The sequence below is a fragment of the Globicephala melas genome, chromosome 8 (genome assembly GCF_963455315.2).
Source record: "Globicephala melas chromosome 8, mGloMel1.2, whole genome shotgun sequence".
Classification (NCBI taxonomy): Eukaryota; Metazoa; Chordata; class Mammalia; order Artiodactyla; family Delphinidae; genus Globicephala; species Globicephala melas.
Genome location: NC_083321.1, coordinates 50,888,283 through 50,904,483, shown reverse-complemented (window position 1 = coordinate 50,904,483; position 16,201 = coordinate 50,888,283). Strand labels below are relative to the sequence as shown.

At 40.7% G+C, this 16,201-nt stretch overlaps 1 protein-coding gene and 1 non-coding gene across 4 annotated transcripts in view; one reads left to right on the top strand and one right to left on the bottom strand.

Moving 5' to 3' along the window:
• The window catches only part of FAM168A (family with sequence similarity 168 member A), a 200,365-nt gene that overhangs the window by 61,481 nt on the left and 122,683 nt on the right, over positions 1 to 16,201 (top strand). The window lies entirely within an intron of this gene.
• TRNAR-UCU (transfer RNA arginine (anticodon UCU)) lies at positions 4,716 to 4,788 on the bottom strand. The gene has a single exon. It is a non-coding gene; the product is annotated as a tRNA-Arg (tRNA).

Sequence of the window (16,201 nt, the reverse complement as noted above, 5' to 3'; positions counted from 1 at the left end):
ATTCTAGTGGGAGAGACTGACAGTAAACAAACAAATAAACTAATAAATAATACAATTTTAGTGTCATAATAAAAAAATAAAGCAAAGTAAGGGAACAGTGTATGTTGGGAGGGATGATCAAGAAAAGCTTCTCTGAAGAGATGGCGTTTGAGCAGAGCCCTGAATGATCTAGAGTAGAAAACGTTGAGAAGATGTGAAGGTAGAGGAAATAGCAAGCAGAAAGGTCCAGAGGTAGGAATTTGCTAGCTGTGTTTGAGGAACCGCAAGAAGGCCATTATTGGTTGGACAGGAGGTTGACAAACAATGCATAGAGCTTTGGAATCATTTAGCCCTGGGGGGTCATTTCTGACTCCTGTCACTTAATTTGCTGTGTGACTGGGCAGAGTACCTGACTTTTCTGAGTTTTAATTTCCTTATATACAAAATGGAGATAAAAGAAAGGCTGTCTTGAGAATTAAAAGACAATATATGTACAACACCTAGAATGTTGCCTGGCACATTACTTTATTAAATATATGTTTACTGCACATCTACTATTATCAGCTGTGTCATTAGACACTCATTCCACTATCATCTGGTAAATTCAGTTCGTTTTTCTCTGTTTTTTCAAGTTATTTTGCTCTGTTTTTTCAAGTTGTTCTAGTCAGCAGATCTTAAAGTTCTATTCTTGTGCCTGGGCTCTGCTAGGCATTCTCCCTGAACTCACCTTTGTATTGAAAAATCAAGGAAGAAAGTGTTGGACTGAAAAGAAAATGATTTAGAAGTTGATGAGTAGGTACAAAAGTAAGGGCTTGGGATTCTGGTAATTGCAGCCTCTGATATATTCATTTATTATGGAAAGAAACTACCTGTGCATTTCTGTCATCTTTCCTCATCACTGAATGCTAGCTCTACTCCGGCACTTCCCAGCCAGGCTTCCTGCTGACCCAAACCTGCTTGCCTTAGGAAAATCAGATAGGAGCCAAGTCCTCCATCCTTATAAGACCATCTGTTTTCAGAGCCACAGCTGCTATCCTTACAATTGCAACCCAACACAACTGGAATGATTTATTCATCTCCAGGTAACATTTGTGCACCAGCCTTCCAGCAAACTATAGTATCAGCTTTACACTTAATGAAGCATCCAGCACAGGTGGGGAGCTGTACCGTAAAGGATGCTTCTGGCTTACGAATGGCTGATGGACAGGTAGAGGTAAGCTGTTAATCCTGAACGTGTGACCAGGGAGAGTAGAGTAAATACTGGGCAATAAGGGAGCATTTCTTGTCCAGTAAAGAGTCTCGATTGTATATACAATATTCCTGGAATTTCAAGATAATATAACTCATCTTTAAGTTAAATGTTGTACCGCTGTTGAGTTAGGTGAGAAAATTAAAATCCAGAAAGAGGAAGAAAGAGACTTCATTTAAGCTGCATACCAGTTTGGCACAGTTAAGTCTAGAACTCAGGTATTCCATTTCCCAGCCCACTGTTTACCTCCACATGTTTCATTGTGCAGTGAAAAACTTTAAAGCAAATATGAGATGGCATTATTATTTTTTGGCTCAGTTTATAACTTTCTGATACTGTGAACAAATCACAACTTTTGTCCCTCAACTAAATGACCGAGTTGCTAATTTTTTTGAACCTCTCTTCTTATATATAAAATGAGGATAATTAACACTTGTTCTGAATTATTTTATGGCTTAAGCAAGGTAAAGTATACAAAAGCTGTTTAGGTTATTTTTATTAATCAGCAGATACTAAACAAATGCTAATTTGTCTTTTTCAGTTCACTTGAGCAGACACTGGTTAAACGTCTACTTTGTGCCAGCTCAGTTTCTAGACTCTTTACTTACATTATCTTTTTCTTTTTTTAAAAAAATAAATTTATTTATTTATTTATGTTTGGCTGCGTGGGGTCTTCTTTGCTGAGCGCAGGCTTTCTCTAGCTGCGGCAAGCGGGGGCTACTCTTCGTTGCAGTGCACGCACGGGCTTCTCATTGCTGTGGCTTCTCTTGTTGCGGAGAACAGGCTGTAGGCGTGTGGGCTTCAGTAGGCGTGCGGGCTTCAGTAGTTGTGGCACGGGGCTCAATAGCTGTGGCTTAAGGGCTCTAGAGTGTAGTTGTGGCGCATGGGCCTAGTTGCTGTGTGGCATGTGGGATCCTCCTGGACCAGGGCTTGAACCCTTGTCCCCTGCCTTGGCAGGCAGATTCTTAACCACTGCTCCACCAGGGAAGTCCCACATTATCTTATTTAACCTTTAGGTTCCTTTCTTTCTCCCCTTATTATATTTAGGATCTAATTGATACAATAGTACTTTTTCCGTAACAAAATACTTCTATAGTGAAATCTCCGTAACCGAGCACAGTTGTTGCAAACAAGTGATTCTTGCTTTAGAAAAATCTATGGTGTTAGTATGAACCTGTGCTGATATCTGTGGACCAGTGCAGGTAGAGCTAGTCTATGAGCCTTAGCTTCTGCCCTTCCTACAAGGTGCTTTGGGGACCCTGTGTTTAGAGGGCAAGTCATAACTATGACAGCACTCTTTGTCACCTCAGAGAAAGTTTCTGCTTCGGAATGCTTGGTTTTAGTGAATTGCTTCCTTTTCCACCTTAGGTTTTAGGCTCTTTGACAAGCCATCTTCTTCTCAAATCCAATTTCCCTTTACCACCAAGGGCTTGTAGACAGTAGTTCAGATGGAGAACAAAAGCTTTCTCCAGTTCCTGGTGGTTCTGTAAGAGTGGGAAGGCCTCAGGGAGAGGTTGCATCTGCTTAATGGAATTCAATTGTGATGTGTGCCTGACTAGGCTGTATTTTACCAGGCACTCTGCTGGGGCTGGCTGAGGAGACGAGATTTAGAAATGGAGATGTGTCAACACAGAGTTTTGGCTATTTCTGTACTTGCCAGTATCAGCTAGGGCTCCAAAGAGCTTGTTGGAATCGATGTTACTGCTGCTGCTTATTTTCTTTTTCCTTTTCCTTTTCCTCTTCTCGTCTTTTCTTCTTTCTTTTCTGTCTTTTTCCTACCTGTGTCTATTGTCCAAGTTTTCCATTTGCACCTGGTTCTTCTGTTTGGTTGTTTTTCTAGGTTGTTGATCTGTTCAGTGAGTGGCTCAGTATAATGCAATTCAACGACTAAGTGGAGATTTAGTAATGACTAATATAAGGTACAGGGAAACCTAGTGTGAGGTGTAGTAGAAAAGCACTGGTAAACCCATAGACATGTGGCTTCAAATCTCAGCTTTGCCTTATACCTGCTCTGTGATCTTGGGTAAATCATTTGTTCTCTTTGAGACATAGTTTCTTCATCTCTAAAAATGGGAATATAAATATCTGCTTTGTTCAAAGTTGTGGTGAGGATTAAATGAGAGATTAAATGAGAGAAATGAGGAAAGAATCAAGCATTAAGTTAGTGCTTGTTAAATATTCCTTTCCATCTTTCCTCCCGTCTCCTTGAGGGAGTGTACATGGGAAAATCAGACATGTATACAAATGAGAGTGTATGAGTGTGTGTGTGTTCTCATGTATCTATGTGTTAGTTTAATATAGCTCTGAGAAATGGCAGAAAATTGCCCTAGTCATTGGGAATTGGGAGGTGAGGGCTTGGGAATTGGGAGATGAGGGCTTGGGGTTGATGCATATCTTCCTTAAACCAGGCTGAGAGACATACTCTGATACAAGGTAACATAACACAATCTTTGTGCCTTTAAAGAAGACCTTAGGGGAGAAAAAGAAAGAACCTGGTGGTGGAGGCCTTGGGATGCTACATTCCTCAGGGGGATCATTAGAGTGTCTCTGGTAGCTACTGGTCTCTTAGAGGTAGAATAATCTGCTTCACAGTAAGCTGAGCGTTTGTAAGCGTGAGAGTTGCCTTTTAGGAACAGTTAGTACATAGCTTGGAAGGTTGTAGCCACCAACCTTCCCTTTCCCACCCCCAAAATCTGTTATATCATCATCAGAATGATCTTTTCCTAGATTCAAATCTAATCATCTTAATTTGCTGTTAAAACTCTTCATTGGCTCCAAGTTGCCTTCAGGTTAGAGTCTAAATTCCTTGTATAACATACAAGGTCTCCCTTGATCTGATTTCTGCTCATCTCCTACTGCTCTTGCCTGTGCTCTAGTGACACTGCATTATTTGCAGCTTCTTAACCTCTCCATCCTCAGGTATGTTGTGGCCCATGATAGTCTTTCTGCTGTGCTGTACTCTTTCCTGTTCCTCTGTTTTACTTGACAATCTCTACGCTTTCTTTAAAACTCTTCTCAACTACTGTGTTTTCTGTGAAGTCTTCCCTGACTTCTGAAGGTGAGGTGCCATGGGATGAGAGACTTCCCTTCTCTAGGTTCATCTAGAATTTTGTACATACAGATGTCTAACTACATGTAGCATCAGTGATTAGTAGGCACAGTGATGTTTCTTAATGCTTTTATGACCCATTGGTTTCTTTATTTTAGTGCCTTCATTGGGACACTCAGTCCATCCTTATGTAGATCTATACACAACAGATATCTTTAGAATTAGAAAAATAAGTGCAGATACAATATAGCTCCTTGCCAGACTTAGCAAACTCTATTTTACTATATGCCTCTTATCCCTGATGCAGTGAATAGCCATCAGTAAAATGAACCATTAAGTTTGGAGGAGCTATTTATTATCAGGTTAATGGCATAAGTCCATCTGATCTGATTTTTTTTTTTTTTTTTTGGCCATGCTGCGCGGCTTGTGGGATCTTAGTTCCCCGACCAGGGATCAAACCCGGGCCCCCTGCAGTAGAAGTGCAGAGTCCTAACCACTGGACCGCCAGGGAATTCCCTGGTCTGATTTTTTTTTTAAATAGACTATTGTATATTTTATTTTATTTTTCTTGATTGCTCCACCTTTTTATTTTTATTTTTTTAACATCTTTATTGGAGTATAATTGCTGTACAATGGTGTGTTAGTTTCTGCTTTATAACAAAGTGAATGAGCTGTACATATACATATATCCCCATATCTCCTCCCTCTTGCATCTCCCTCCCACCCTCCTTATCCCACCTCTCTAGGTGGTCACAAAGCACCGAGCTGATCTCCCTGTGCTATGCGGCTGCTTCCCACTAGCTATCGATTTTACATTTGGTAGTATATATAAGTCCATGCCACTCTCTCACTTCATCCCAGCTTACCCTTCCCCCTCCCTGTGTCCTCAAGTCCATTCTTTATGTCTGCATCTTTGTTCCTGTCCTGCCCCTAGGTTCTTCAGAACCTTTTTTTTTTTTTTAGATTCCATATATATGTGTTAGCATATGGTATTTATTTTTCTCTTTCTGACTTACTTCATTCTGTATGACAGTCTCTAGGTCCATCCACCTCACTACAAATAACTCAATTTCATTTCTTTTTATGGCTGAGTAATATTCCATTGTATATATGTGCCATTTCTTTATCCATTCATCTGTCGATGGACACTTAGGTTGCTTCCATGTCCTGGCTATTGTAAATAGACCTGCAGTGAACACTGTGGTACATGACTCTTTTTGAATTATGGTTTTCTCAGGGTATATGCCTAGTAGTGGGATTGCTGGGTTGTATGGTAGTTCTATTTTTAGTTTTTTAAGGAACCTCCATACTATTCTCCATAGTGGCTGTATCCCACCAACCCACCAACAATGCAAGAGGGTTCCCTTTTCTCCATACCCTCTCCAGCATTTATTGTTTGTAGATTTTTTGATGATGGCCATTCTGACTGGTGTGAGGTGTTACCTCATTGTAGTTTTGATTTGCATTTCTCTAATGATTGATGATGTTGAACATTCTTTCATGTGTTTGTTGGCAATCTGTATATCTTCTTTGGAGAAATGTCTATTTAGGTCTTCTGCCCATTTTTGGATTGGGTTGTTTGTTTTTTTGATATTGAGCTGTATGAGCTGCTTGTAAATTTTGGAGATTAATCCTTTGTCAGTTGCTTCATTTGCAAATATTTTCTCCCATTTGAGGGTTGTCTTTTCATCTTGTTTATGGTTTCCTTTGCTGTGCAAAAGCTTTTAAGTTTCTTTAGGTCCCATTTGTTTATTTTTGTTTCCATTTCTCTAGGAGTTGGGTCAAAAAGGATCTTGCTGTGATTTATGTCATAGAGTGTTCTGCCTATGTTTTCCTCTAAGAGTTTTATAGTGTCTGGCCTTACATTTAGGTCTTTAATCCATTTTGAGTTTATTTTTGTGTATGGTGTTAGGGAGTGTTCTGATTTTGTTCTTTTACATGTATGTCCAGTTTTCCCAGCACGACTTATTGAAGAGGCTGTCTTTTCTCCATTGTATATTATTGCTTCCGTTATCAAAAATAAGGTGACCATATGTGCGTGGGTTTATCTCTGGGCTTTCCGTCCTGTTCCGTTCCTGATCTGATTTTTTAATTATTGGTAAACTTTGGCCAAGATAAGCATAATTGTTATGCTTTCTTTCAAATAACTTTTCACTTGCATCCTCAAATTTCTTCTGATATAAATAGGATCTGAATTCTGCTTTTCATGCTGGAGTTTTCCCCAGATGTCTGGTAATCCTTGATTGTTTGTATTTTAAAATGGGATACTAAAAAGCTGATTGGAAATTTTAAATACTTGGGTGGAGCTTACTGATTATGGACCTCAACTATAATGGTGATCTGCCTGGGCTATTTGTGGGGCAACTGCAATGTCAGTATCTTTAGATCTTTTTACTAGGGCTGGTCAGATTCTCTTGAAGGATCTTCTAGTCTCCTTCCTAGAGGGTATGGCCTGGCTGCCAGTGGTCTGGAAGCTGGGGGGTGGGGGGCGCTGCAGGGGAAGGCTGTAGGAAGGCCCTCAATGTTCAGTTCGCTTAACACTATTATTTTCAGTATAGTAACCCTGCCTTCAACTGTGGTGCTCCCACATTATGAGTTTATTAGATATGTTTTTTTTTTTTTTTTTTTTTTTTGCGGTACGTGGCCTCTCACTGTTGTGGCCTCTCCCGTTGCGGAGCACAGGCTCCGGACGCGCAGGCTCAGCGGCCGTGGCTCACAGGCCCAGCTGCTCTGCGGCATGTGGGATCTTCCCGGACCGGGGCACGAACCTGTGTCCCCTGCATCGGCAGACAGACTCTCAACCACTGCGCCACCAGGGAAGCCCTATTAGATATGTTTTTAAAGGAAGAGTGAGGCCCCAGGGACTCTACTGGTAGTCAAGTGTGAAGAATTAGAGGCAGTTATTTTGGTTTTGAAGATGCTTTTTTTTTGCTTACTTCCTAGTTCTCTGTGTGTTCCAGAAAGACAAGGTTAATTCCTAAGATGAGAATTCAGTGCAATAAGGAATAGTCCTCATTTGATCCTTATGGTAGCCCAGTGGGACAGGTAATATTTTTCCTATTTCCCCCCCAGGGAAATTGAAGCTCACTGAGATTAAATGACTTGTCCAAGGTCACTTGGCAAAATAAAGAGTGGCAGAGCTGGGACTCATTCTCTTCCTTTGACTCCAAATCCTACTCTCTGATTGCAGTGCATGATACTTCCTCCCTCAATATGAATGGGCTGCCAAAAGAGAAAATATGCCGGCCACATGGGTATTAGCAGTAGTTTGAACTGTTAGTAAACAGCCAAGTCCTCTTCCCTGGGAAGATTTCAGCTGATTAGAGTTCTCAGTCTATTTTTCCAATTTATGTAAAGGAGGAGGATAAAGAACTGTTGTGTTCGGACTTGCAACAAACTTTAATTCCTTTAGTGGAAGCACTAAAGATACACAGTTGCATTGCCAGTTTGGCACAAGGAAATACTTAAGCTCTCAAGTAGAAAGAACTGAGTTTCTAGTACAGCTTAAATGTTCTGGACTCCAGGAGGGATTCATCATGAATCCGGGAACGTTAAGGCTCTAAGATACATTCATTCTTGGGCTTGAAGGTTGAGTTTGTCTACACAATTCAGTAGAATAATTCTGTATACCTTTTTGAGCTCCTGCTTACTAGGAACAATAATAGACACTGGGAAATATCTTGCTTAGGAATCTCATGGTCCAGTTGGGAAGGGACACACAAACAAATAATTACATTATTTGTAAGAAATTAAGTGTAAGAAAGTACTATAATTGAGAGATATACAACAAGTGCTGAACAGGGGATGATTCATTCTGCCCAGATCAAGGGTACAGGGAATGACTGGAGAAAACTTTACAGTGAAGATGATGATTGATTTGTGCTTTACAAGAAGGGTCAGATCTTTAGATAGATAGGAAATGAAGGGCATTGTAGGCAGAGGGAACAGTATGTGCAAAATCCCAGAAAGAAGAAAGAGCTTGTTGTTTTGAGGGAAGCAGTGGGCAGCTTGATTCAGCTAGAACTAGAGAGTAAGGTAAACCAGGCCTCTTCTCTGGTCTAGGGCTCCAGGGTCCCTTCCTATCATGCTGTGCCAGCATCTGCTCACCATAGGCATATCCTTCCTAATATGCAAGTGTTCTCTGAAGCAGCCTGCATCTCCTCTCTATTCTTGCTTGCCTTTCTTCAGAGCTTATTTAGTATAATTACCTCTCTTCTCCAAACCTTTGTTGCCCTTTGAAAGCCAATGCAATTCCCTCCTAAGTTAATAACGACAAGTGTTCATCCATAATTTGTTTCTGTGTCGCTTCCTATTCTAGAAGGATTTTCCATTAGTGATATTTCTGATTATGCCCAGGGTGGAGGTTTATTGTTTGGTTACTTGCATTTCTTGAGCTTTTGTTATAGATTTATTTTCAAGTTAACCTTCTATTCAGCTCAGGAATCCTTCAGCTAAGAGAGTAAAGTGTGGTAAAATGAGACCACCTAGGAAGCATCTCTTACTAGCCTCGAAGAGCTCGTAATTTCTTTTTATCTTGGTGTTTGTCACCCCTCCCTAGAACTTTCTCTTTTTTTAGTGTCTGTCTTCTCGTCTAGATAGTGGACCATCTGAGAGCAGGGATTTATTATAGTTCATCTCTTGTGTTTTCAACAGCCAACATAGAGCCTGGACACAGAAGAAGTGTTTGATACATGTTTATTATTTATTGAGAGGATATAAGAGTTCTAGTTTCAGTTCTACAAGTGTGTGACCTTGAGCAGATTACTTTCAATATTTGAAACTGCAGTTTTCTTATCTGTAAAATACGGAGGCTGGACTCTGTGGGCAGTATCATAGCATTTATCCTACTTATAGCAGTCAGGGTCCGGTTGAAGTGATAGAAGTCACACCATTAATTTGAAACAGGTAAAATTTAATATAAAGAATTGTTAACTAGGTAAAAAGTAGTTAACTACTAAGAGAGATAAAAAGAGAACTCTGAGGTATAATAGAGGTGGTGACTGCAGAAAATGACTACCATCCCTAAGGCTGAGGGAAAAGCAAACAAGGAAGGAACTTACAAGCTTAAGAAAAGAGAGCTCCACAAGGCCAAGATTCTGAGGAGAGTGCATGGAATACACTCATAGGAATGTGCTGCTTATTGCTGTGGTGAAGAAACTGCCTAGAGGGCGCTCGCCTCAACCTGGAGAGCCCCTGTCTTCAAATTTACCATGTCCCCCTGTATGCTGATCTGCTTGCTGCCTTACAGAAAAACCAAACACTGGAAAAAGTCCTTTCTTTCTCCCTTAGCCTTGTAGTCTCCTTCCAGTACCTTCTATTGGCATAACCTGATGTGAACCAGCTGGGGAAGGATAAATGTAGTCTGCAGAATCCAGTCAGAGTAGGGCAATGAAGAATTGGTTTGGAGCTGTAAGGCAAAAATTAACAATTTCTATATTGTAATAATCTGTTTCGATATTTGTCTTCCTCATTGCATCATGAGCTCGGTAGTGGCTGGAGCGTTGTCATATTTGTCTCTGCATTGACTCAGAATGGGCCTGGCACCTCAGAGTTGCTCAGTAAATACTGTTTGAATGAAGGAAAGTCTCTGTAAGATAGGGAAAATTAGGTGTTTCTCTAGGTTGGCTTAAGTCTTATTATCTTGAAAGGGATTGGGGCTAGGCATCCTCCTCAGCAGTTAAAACCTTATTGAATGCTATTGTCTTGGGCCTATCGTGTGCATAGTTGCATTAGATGCTAGAGTAAGGACAGGGAAAACATCCTGCAGTTAATATTCGTATATTCTATGAAATTAAACATATTCCCTTTTCTAAAGGGTAACAATCTGAAATCTAAGTTAGGTACTTTGTAACCAAGGGTATTCCTCAGAAGGGCAAGGAGACTAAGAGAGTCATGTGCAATTTAGTCCATTTCATCCCTACAGCCCATTGTATTATGCCCATTTTACAGATACAGGGCTTTCCCTGGTGGTCTGGTGGTTAAGACTCTGCGCTTCCACTGCAGGGGGTGCAGGTTCGATCCCTAGTCTGGGAACTAAGATCCCATGTGCCGTGAGGCCAAAAAAAAAAAAAAAAAATCCTCATAAACAGAGAGAGAAACTGATGCTGGGCTTCCCTGGTGGCGCAGTGGTTAAGAATCTGCCTGCCAATGCAAGGGACATGGGTTCAAGCCCTGACCCAGGAAGATCCCTCATGCCGTGGAGCAACTAAGCCCATGCATCACAACTACTGAGCCTTAGTTCTAGAGCTCGCAAGCCACAACTCCTGAGCTCACATGCCACAACTACTGAAGCCTGCATGCCTTGAGCCCATGCTCCGCAACAAGAGAAGCCACGACAATGAGAAGCCCACGCACCACTATGAAGAGTAGCCCCCGCTCACCACAACTAGAGAAAGCCTGCACACAGCAACGAAGACCCAACACAGCCAAAAATAAATAAAATAATTAATTAAAAAAAAAAAAAGAAACTGATGCTGAGGGATTTGACCAAAGTTATACAGCTAGTAAGTGGCAAAGCTAGTCCAGGCTTGACTGTTTTAAAATTTGAACAGGGTGGTATTCTCTCTCTTTTCCCCAGCTTATGAGGGCAAGCAGAGTTTTTCTTAGCTGATGGCAATAGAAACTTGTGGAACTGATTTCTGTTTCTGGCTGTTTGGGGCTGAGCAAGTAACAACAGAACGAAATAGCAGCACTTGCAAGGCTGCAATCATAGTGTTTGCTAGTAATTGGCGTTTTGAATAAGCCAGTTTGAGCCTGTGCTTCAGACACCTGATTTGTGAAGCAGTTGCTATCTGGCAACAGGGTATTCTTCTTCTTCCTCTTTTTTTTTTTTTTTTTAAATCCCACACTAGCAGCTCACAAAAGAGTTCTGATGCATTCCTTGCAACATTAAGTTTCTTTTCTCTTGCGCTTCCAGGTTTCTTCCCTTTTCTGGGCCTGAAACTAGATAGACTGCTTAATTATTATTAGGAAGCAAAATTTATGAGGCTGGTAGTGTTTCTTGCTTCTGGGCCAGCACACACAAAGCCTTTAAGTAAGTTATTTAGGGTTGAGTGTCAGTTGTTCCTTTCTCAGGTCATCAGCCAGGCAGAGTTGGGGACCCTGATGCCTGTCTCATTGCTTAAAGGGTCAGAATATTGCAGATGGCCTGGGAGAGATACTCTTACAGGAAAAGCTTTCCATTGAAAGCACTGGAAGAGGCTGGTGATGTCAGGATTTGCTAATCAAATTATTCATCTGGTTATTTTGTGATTATCCATTGGGATGCCCACTGCGATTGGCTAATGTGGGAGTATGATTTCATCATGACAGTGAAAAGCCCTTGGACCAATGTCATCTATCCTTGGTTTCTTTTGTACTACCATTGACTAGGGAATCTTAGGATAGTCACCTTCCCCTTTGACTTTCCTGGGAGTAAATGCTGCTGCTTTACTGCTTTTCAGAAATGATAACATTTATATTTTGGAGGGAGCTGAAGAAGGAGTCTATACATGTCATTTATTTTTAACTGCATACTCATTGGAGTTGAAGTCTTACTTTCATTTTGTGGTTTAGTATCAAACAAGAAAGGGGATGTAGTAGAACTAGTATGGGCTTTAATAGCAGAACCACCTGGCAAAACCCTATTTTGCTACTTAATAACTTAATAGTTATTTATACTGTCTGAGCCTCAGTTTCCTTATCATTAAAATGAGAATAGTAATTCATAATAACAACAATAATAGGGATCCACAATTTTGGGTAAGTGAATTTCTGTGAACCTCAATTTATTTATCTGTAAAATGGAGGCAGTAATTCCTCAGTAATAGGTTTGGTTTGAGAAAGAAACTGGCTAACCTAAACGGAAGTGTCTAGTGGAGTGACTGGCACATAGTATTTGTGAAAGCTAAGTGCTAAATAAATGGCTATGACTGTTCTTAGGAGATCTGAAGGAAAAGATTCCTGAGGGTAGCATAGTTCCTGTGGGATGGGTCAGGGCTTAATAAATATTCGTTGATTAATTCTTTCAGTAGGGAGCTCTTGTCATTTCCTTTAAGGACAGTTTTACTTGATCTGTTGGTGTTCTTTCTCCTACCATCATTTCTCCAGACAGAGCTATGGAGTTGTTTCCCCTGAGAGTTTCCTTCCTAAGCTATAGTTTTGATTTTGTTGTTCCAAGTTGCTCTCTATAGAGAAAGTGGGGTGCGAAGTCTGAGTTGTGGTTCAAAACCTAGTAGGTGTATTTCTGGGTCAGTGTTTTGTATATAAGATCAAGGCGGGTTTGTCAGAGGTCTTTAAGGAGATGTGATCATGATGTTATTTTGCTATTTCTTTGGTATATACCAAGAAGGAGGGCTGGGCAGTAAAAAAATGTTTTATGGACCAGTAAACTAGATATCTCCGTAAAGCTGGCCCGTGATCTACTTAACCTCTTCAGGCAAGAGACTCTGGCGAGTGTAAATTCCAACTGTTTTAGTACAGGGTTTCATTTCTCTTTTTGTCACAGAATTATAGAATCCTTAGAGATCTTCAGAAGCTGAAACACAGAGATTAGAGGGCTTAAGTCATGTGGTAAAAACAGAACCTATATTTCTTCCTTTTAACTCTCTTCCTGTAGTTTTTTGGAAAATTAGCGGTTTATTTCATAGAATGTCTAGCCAACAATAAGCAGTTTATTTTTGAGAATACTCTGATTTTCCTTCTTACGAATGCTACAGGATTGTATTGAGCTGTGAAGTTTACAGGGTTCTTTCATGGCCAGTGTTGCCCTTCTCTTCACACCTTTGGGCCATAAGCAAGTCAAATACTCTTAATGATTTGAGTTTTTCTTCTTTATTTTTTTAAAAAAACTGATGAGAAAATTGAGGCCCAGAGAGGGGAGATGACTTGTTCAGAGTCACATAGTGAGTGAATGGTAGGGTTAGTATTAACAAGAAGGCCATTTTATTTTTAGGTTTTTGATTATCCCTGGGAATATTGTCATACCTTGTCATCACTGGATATTATTACTCTCTAAAATTTTTGCATGTCTGTTGAGAGAAAAATACCTTATTGTTTTAATTTTCATCTCCCTAGTGAAGTTAAATATTTTCTCATGTTTATTGGCCATTTGTAGTTGTTCTGTGAATTTTATGTAATTTATTGCACATTTTCTGCTGGTTTCTTTTCTTTTTTTTTTTTTTACATCTTTATTGGAGTATAACTGCTTTACAGTGGTATGTTAGTTTCTGCTTTTTAACAAAGTGAATCAGTTCTACATATACATATGTTCCCATATCTCTTCCCTCTTGCGTCTCCCTCCCTCCCACCCTCCCTATCCCACCCCTCTAGGTGGTCACAAAGCACCGAGCTGATCTCCCTGTGCTATGTGGCTGCTTCCCACTAGCCAACTATTTTACATTTGGTAGTGTATATATGTCCATGCCACTCTCTCACTTTGTCCCAGCTTACCCTTCCCCCTCCCCATATCCTCAAGTCCATTCTCTAGTAGGTCGGCGTCTTTATTCCCATCTTGCCCCTAGGTTCTTCATGACCTTTTTTTTTTTTTTTTTAGATTCCATATATATGTGTTAGCATATGGTATTTGTTTTTCTCTTTCTGACTTACTTCACTCTGTGTGACAGACTTTAGGTCCATCCACCTCACTACAAATAACTCAATTTCGTTTCTTTTTATGGCTGAGTAATATTCCATTGTATATATGTGCCACTTCTTTATCCATTCATCTGTTGATGGACACTTAGGTTGCTTCCATGTCCTGGCTATTGTAAATAGAGCTACAATGAACACTGTGGTACATGACTCTTTCTGAATTACGGTTTTCTCAGGGTATATGCCCAGTAGTGGGATTGCTGGGTCGTATGGTAGTTCTATCTTTAGCTTTTTAAGGAACCTCCATACTGTTCTCCATAGTGGCTGTATCAACTTATATTCCCACCAACAATGAAAGAGGGTTCCCTTTTCTCCAGACCCTCTCCAGCATTTATTGTTTGTAGAGTTTTTTGGGGTTTTTTTTGCGGTACGTGGGCCTCTCACTGTTGTGGCCTCTCCTGTTGTGGAGCACAGGCTCCGGACACGCAGGCTCAGTGGCCATGGCTCACGGGCCTAGCTGCTCTGCGGCATGTGGGATCTTCCCGGACTGGGGCACGAACCCGTGTCCCCTGCGTTGGCAGGCGGACTCTCAACCACTGTGCCACTGGGGAAGCTCTGTTTGTAGAGTTTTTGATGAAGGCCATTCTGACTGGTGTGAGATGATATCTCATTATAGTTTTTGTGGTTTTTTGCGGTACGCGGGCCTCTCACTGTTGTGGCCTCTCCTGTTGCGGAGCACAGGTTCCGGACGCGCAGATTCAGCGGCCATGGCTCACGGGCACAGCCGCTCCGCGGCATGTGGGATCTTCCTGGACCGGGTCACGAACCCATGTCCCCTGCATCGGCAGGCGGACTCTCTACCACTGTGCCACCAGGGAAGCCCCTCATTGTAGTTTTGATTTACATTTCTCTAATGATTAATGATGTTGAGCATTCTTTCATGTGTTTGTTGGCAGTCGGTATATCTTCTTTGGAGAAATGTCTATTTAGGTCTTCTGCCCATTTTTGGATTGCATTGTTTGTTTTTTTTATATTGAGCTGCATGAGCTGCTTGTAAATTTTGGAGATTAATCCTTTGTCAGTTGCTTCATTTGCAAATATTTTCTCCCATTCTGAGGGTAGTCTTTTCGTCTTGTTTATGGTTACCTTTGCTGTGCAAAAGCTTTTAAGTTTCATTAGGTCCCATTTGTTTATTTTTTTTTCCATTTCTCTAGGAGTTGGGTCAAAAAGGATCTTGCTGTGATTTATGTCATAGAGTGTTCTGCCTATGTTTTCCTCTAAGAGTTTGATAGTGTCTGGCTTTATATTTAGGTCTTTAATCCATTTGGAGTTTATTTTTGTGTATGGTGTTAGGGAGTGTTCTAATTTCATTCTTTTACATGTAGCTGTCCAGTTTTCCCATCACGACTTGTTGAAGAGTCTGTCTTTTCTCCAATATATATTCTTGCCTCCTTTATCAAAGGTAAGGTGACCATATGTGCGTGGGTTTATCTCTGGGCTTTCTATCCTGTTCCATTGTTCTGTACTTCTGTTTTTGTGCCAGTACGATACTGTCTTGATTACTGTAGCTTTGTAGTATAGTCTGAAGTCAGGGAGCCTGATTCCTCCAGCTCCGTTTTTCTTTCTCAAGATTGCTTTGGCTATTTGGGGTCTTTTGTGCTTCCATACAAATTGTGAAATTTTTTGTTCTAGTTCTGTGAAAAATGCCAGTGGTAGTTTGATAGGGATTGCATTGAATCTGTAGATTGCTTTGGGTAGTAGAGTCATTTTCACAATGTTGATTCTTCCAATCCAAGACCCTGGTATATCTCTTCATCTGTTTGTATCATATTTAACTTCTTTCATCAGTGTCTTATAATCTTCTGTATACAGGTCTTTTGTCTCCTTAGGTAGGTTTATTCCTAGGTATTTTATTCTTTTTGTTGCAATGGTAAATGGGAGTGTTTTCTTTCTAATTAATTTTATTTATTTTTGGCTGCGTTGGGTCTTTGTTGCTGCATGTGGGCTTTCTCTAGTTGTGGTGAGCGGGGGCCACTCTTCTTTGTGGTGTGCGGACTTTCATTGTGGTGGCTTCTCTTGTTGCGGAGCATGGGCTTTAGGCGCACAGGATTCAGTAGTTGTGGCACATGGGCTTAGTTGCTCCGCGGTATGTGGGATCTTCCCAGACCAGTGCTTGAACCCTTGTCCCTTGCATTGGCAGGCGGATTCTTAACCACTGCGTGACAAGGGAAGTCCTGGGAGTGTTTTCTTAATTTCACTTTCAGATTTTTCATCATTAGTGTATAGGAATGCAAGAGATTTCTGTGCATTAATTTTGTATTCTGCTACTTTACCAAATGCATTGATTAGCTCTA